Consider the following 5000-nt stretch of genomic DNA (forward strand, 5'->3'; position numbering starts at 1 on the left):
TTAACTGCAATAAATGATATATTTGATATTTAAGTTTTTATTTTAATTATTTATGTACATTTTGTATTTTTACTGGGTTGCCGTAGGGCAATCCCAGTCGGAAATTGGGTGGCATTTGTTCGGTATTCTTTTTTTTTCCCGTGTCGGTAAAAGTCTTGCCTGTCACTCCCCTGCTAAGTGGTATCTTTGTGCATAGAGCCTTCTGCTCGTATTTTCTTAGGATCGAGAGGGTAGTTGAAATGAGTAGATTTCTCTGGTGGACACAGTAGAATAATAAACTTAACCGGCAATGGCGTCGAAAGTCATGTAACGCGAATGGCGTTTTAGTGGATCTTTGAACAAAATAGTCAATTGGATACTGAACAAGACAGGCAGTGGAATCTTACAAGCGACGAGTAATGGACTTCGACAACAATCTGTCGCCCGTCCAGCCGAAATCAAAGTGAGGTGCATTTCTAATTTTACCAAGCTAAGTGTGCTGTTATGTAGAACACTGAAACCAAATGGAAAATTCTCTGGTAACTTATGGGTTCAACAAAGACAGAACAAATCGAACACCTTAAGTGGATCTGTGATCAACTCTGCACAGTCTTCAGTAAAAACATAATTGGAAATGTGACAGTCAAGAATTATTTGAAAGAAAGCTTGTCGTCTATTTTGTGCTTTATTATTCAAGAAAAAGGTTCTTCATGGAAACGGTTTGATCCTGAACTTTTAATTTGGTGTAATATTGCACATATTTGACACAACTGAGTTTTTTTCTCTTCACGCACGCAATGAAATAGGAAGGGGTTTTTGCCTCTAATAGCAAATATGTTGTTTGTTTCAAAAAATTGTTCGCTGAAAAAGGTGGCTTTTATGAATTCATCATGTTTTATAATATGCGAGCTTAACTGGATAGTTTTTATGGCAATAGTAAAGCATTTTCGTGTCAAAATGAGGTTAGTGTCTTTCTGTTGTGCTAACTTAATTAAATATAAATATACATTCTGCCTCGTGAGTTTGTTATTCTCGTTAACCAGCAATGGCCTCGAAAGTCATTGCAACGCGAATGGCGTTTTAGTGCATCTTTTATGTTGCTTGTTTCAATAAAATGTTTCGCTGGAAAAGGATTCTGTGATATTTTCTGCCTTTGTGAATTATAATATCATAATGTGTATCGAATTTTCGAGCTCAAGGTTGAAATGTGATACGGGAGGACATTTTTAATATTGCTCTGTCAGCAGGAAAGGTTCACGAAAATAAGCAGGTCTGTTGGAAGCGTGCTTGAGTTTCAACAAACTGAGCCGCAAAATCAGCAAAAAATTGTGACGCCGATGAATAATAAAGTAGCTGCTATTTCCAAAATGACGGAATTACCTGGTGATAAATAACCTCGTCTTGGAGAGTAAATTTTCGACTAAGCAGAAACAATGGTCAACCTAAAGGGTTTGGGCGATTGTGATCTTTGTTTTGACTTCGCTCATTTATTGTCAAACTTTATAACACTTGACAGAAAAAGAAACTTACGAAAACCGGGTATCTTGCCATCATTTGACGCGGACGCTTCACTGTTTGGCGAGTAAACATGCCGCAGTAACTTAATCATGGCGCCCCCTGAATTCCGGCCTCCGATTTTGCGATTTATTTCTGCAGCCAAAATTGAACGTAGCAAAAATCAATTATCAACATGTCAGCCCAAAAGCCAATGTTTCTCACTTCCCATTTATTTTCTTCAATCTTTCTGGGTTCAATACTTTGCTAGTAACCACATGTCTTCTCAGGCTATTTACCCAAGACTTCTACCATGGCACTACAATGATAGACAACACCAAAACAATATCGTGTACTGTTAGAGCTACATATTACGCAAGGATAACTTGAATTTCCTGGAAGACAACACACAGCTCAGTTGACATTCTATATGGAATAAATCGCTGTGTTAATTCACTACCACGCGTAAGCAATGCGTGTCTATTTTTTCCAAAGAGGACAGGAATTTCTTCTTTTTGACAAATAATAGGCCGGTAGCCAGCTTTTTACCTCAGAAAAGGATCTTTTTAGTCGTACGAACATGTGAGGACATGCGAGCCAAAGGGCCTCTGCTGGTATGACTTCTGGGTGACCCCTTAATTAAATGGTCTTAATGACCCCCCAACTTGAAAAAAAGTTGCCTGGGACGGTGCACGAACCACAGGCAACCCAGTGTACTATCACGGAGAGTCTAGTTTAATCTATAAAAAATTGTCTGCGCCCGAAACTAACCTAATACTATGTTTCTAATAACAATAATAATAATTAAAATAATTATAGTTATTATAATAATTTGAATTATAATTATACTAATTATGTTAATTATAATTATTTTTTTAAGAGGGGAAGCCTCGTTTCCAGGGCTTCTCCCTCAGAAGGGGGCAGGGCGGTAAAAAAAAGCCCCGCCCCAAATGAGGGAGAAGCCCTGAGAACGAGGTTGCAGATAGAGGGGGAGGGGAATCGTGACTATGCTTGCACGGCATTATTGATTACCGTCTTTATCGAAACCAGAACTATGCATCAAACGGCGTGACAAAAACATGCAATGGCATTGTTTGAAATTACTTACTTGGCGTTCGTATCCTTTGACATACATCCTCAGAAGTGACTGTTAACTAATTGTTAATTCATTAATCAATTATTGTTAATAAGTAGTTACTTAATAGGTTACATATTAAAAAGTTTAAATTCGTAGTAAACGGTCACTTCTGAGGATGTATGTCGAAGCATTGGAAACGTCATGTAAATAATTTCAATCAGTGCGCTTGTTTATACTTTAATGTTTGTCACCGCTGCTTTTTTTTATTATTCTTTGTCTTGCGCGAAATTAATAGAATTACTCCTCTCAAAATGGATAGGTTACCTTAGTTGTTGTTGTCGGATATGGATAGTTCGCGCTGTTCATTTCACTCCGAGGGGTGTTTCGCCTTTAACTGTAACTACTCGGCTTAGTTTGCGGCAAAGAAAGCTTTCATATCTCGGGAGATCTTCGACAAGGAAATAGTCTCCTTTTCTACGATTAACGCGTGGATTTTACGCACTTCTCTTTTATCTCCTCAACAATATTTACGTTCTGTAGGAAATGTCCTCGGCAGTTGGTTCCCCTTCCCCATCTGCGTCCACGACCTCTTGTACTTGTTGTTTGCATCTTTGGCCGCTCTGCGCCTTTTACTCGATGTTGCATTGAGACTAACTTCTCTGACAGCTACGAGCTGGGGTATCGTTATTTCGCTGTTCGTGTTTTCCTCGTACTTCATCTTTTTTTCTTGTTGGTCTTAATTCTTCCTCATTGTCGTCTTGTGATGTTTCCTTTCTTCGTATTAAGCGTGATCCCATGACCAGTCGTTTGTCCAAATGCGCTTGCAGAGATCGTCTCTTTTTAGTGGGTTTACTTGCAGGAGTTTTGCCCGACCACGAACCCTGCAAGTAGTTAACGACGGTTTCGTGAGAGCTAATTCGCATAAACAGTGTTTAATTTCTTGTTTTTCTTTATTTTCTTTGGCGTAGTCTTCAATATAAGAACGTATACAGAGGAGGACCTCAAGAATGATCCTGAAATCTGACAGTGATTATAAAACTCGCTAATTTGAGATCTCTTCAACAACGACGCTTTATGGCTGATGTTACTTTTTATACAAGGTTTAAATGGTTATCTGAACTTGGAAATTACTAATTATTAGTGATCATCACATTCTTAAAAGGTTATCACTGTTTGAACTAAGGAAAAAATTTGCAAAGGCGTCCAATTTTAAATTTTCATATTTCAATACAAATGGTGGAACTTTGGCGGAATAGTTTACCTTTCAATGTTCGTTCCAGCAGCAACCTTATTTCATTTAAACGAAAAATCAGGAAATTCCAAGGTTAATGGCGAACTCATGTAACTACTCAGAAGTTTGCCTTTATTTAGCTGTTTGATTTTATTTACCTCAAGTTTCATTAGTAGATTTATAGCATTTTGTTTATTTGTGGTGGTTCGCCCAGTATGGACTCTATCGCTCTTTTATGTTTCCTCCAATGGCTCGATCTTGTACATTTGTTTGCCTTGTTCTAGTTTTTCCTGTCAATACTTTTTACAATATTTATTTATTTCAATATTTATTTTATTTAGTAAATTATATTTGTTTTAGTCTCTGTTTTGTAAAATAATAAAAAATAAAGAGTCTACAACGCACAATACTAAATGATTTTGGCTTTAAAACGTTTAAGACTTTTGAGCGAAAGCCTCAACAAACGGGAAGAAGAAGGACTTGGACAGTGTGTCATCTGGGTGAGCTTGGCTTTCATGCTTTCATGCTTTCGCCCAGTTGAGCGAGTGTTGTCGAATCATCGTTGCACTTAGTTTAACGTGTGAGTTTTTACAAGCGAATTGGACTTTAAATCCTTCCTCTTATTATAGCAAGTGTCCCTTAGAACTACACCCTTATGAAACTGTATTATCGTTTAATGGTATTTATCTTTTCCTGGTGAGGTACCCTTTTCAATTAGCACCCACACTATGATCACATCGCCCAGTGTTGAAAAGTTAGAATGCGAGAATATAATCACCTGAACAATTGTACCAAAAGAAGTTTTCCTCTAAACAAATTTCCTGTAATATTACCAAGTTATCAAACGTTAGTTTGTCCTCCACTCTTACCAAGAAATTACTTTAAATCACAGGTACTTTTGTTTACCATCATATATATATTTTTTTTCCCGCAAAAAAGCGTTTGCACTGGAAATAAATGAATTTCATAATCGCTATTTTTTTGCTTCAAATTACCCGGGCGCCACCATCTTGAATAATTGCGACAATTAATGCTACTAATAAGTGTCATTAACGACACAACTGAATTATTCAAGACGGCTGCGGCCAGTATATTTCAAAGTTGTAAGCGATTCTACTAGTAATAATTCATACGAGCTAACTGTCCCGGATACGGAACGAATCTCCCGGTTTCCCGTACGGGTCATTAAATCAAATTGCATCCCCAAGTTTTAAAAAA

General features: G+C 37.4%; 2 long non-coding RNA genes across 3 annotated transcripts in view; one reads left to right on the forward strand and one right to left on the reverse strand.

Annotated features, from left to right (window-relative positions):
- LOC138038916 (uncharacterized) overlaps nucleotides 1–990 on the forward strand; it is a 3313-nt gene extending 2323 nt beyond the window's left edge. Inside the window, exon 2 of the long non-coding RNA XR_011130328.1 lies at nucleotides 1–990. This exon is cut by the window's left edge and continues 63 nt beyond it. This is a non-coding gene — a long non-coding RNA (uncharacterized lncRNA).
- Nucleotides 1–5000, reverse strand: part of LOC138038909 (uncharacterized) — a 14527-nt gene that overhangs the window by 6900 nt on the left and 2627 nt on the right. The window contains exons 2-4 of one of the 2 annotated variants that reach the window (XR_011130326.1): nucleotides 2876–3432; nucleotides 1510–1629; nucleotides 1–4 (exon numbers count right to left, since the gene is read on the reverse strand). The exon at nucleotides 1–4 is cut by the window's left edge and continues 139 nt beyond it. This is a non-coding gene — a long non-coding RNA (uncharacterized lncRNA). The remainder of the gene's footprint in view (nucleotides 5–1509; nucleotides 1630–2875; nucleotides 3433–5000) is intronic. The other variant, XR_011130325.1, reaches the window with a different exon arrangement.

This window comes from Montipora capricornis, chromosome 1, assembly GCF_036669925.1.
Source record: "Montipora capricornis isolate CH-2021 chromosome 1, ASM3666992v2, whole genome shotgun sequence".
In the NCBI taxonomy this organism is placed as follows: Eukaryota; Metazoa; Cnidaria; class Anthozoa; order Scleractinia; family Acroporidae; genus Montipora; species Montipora capricornis.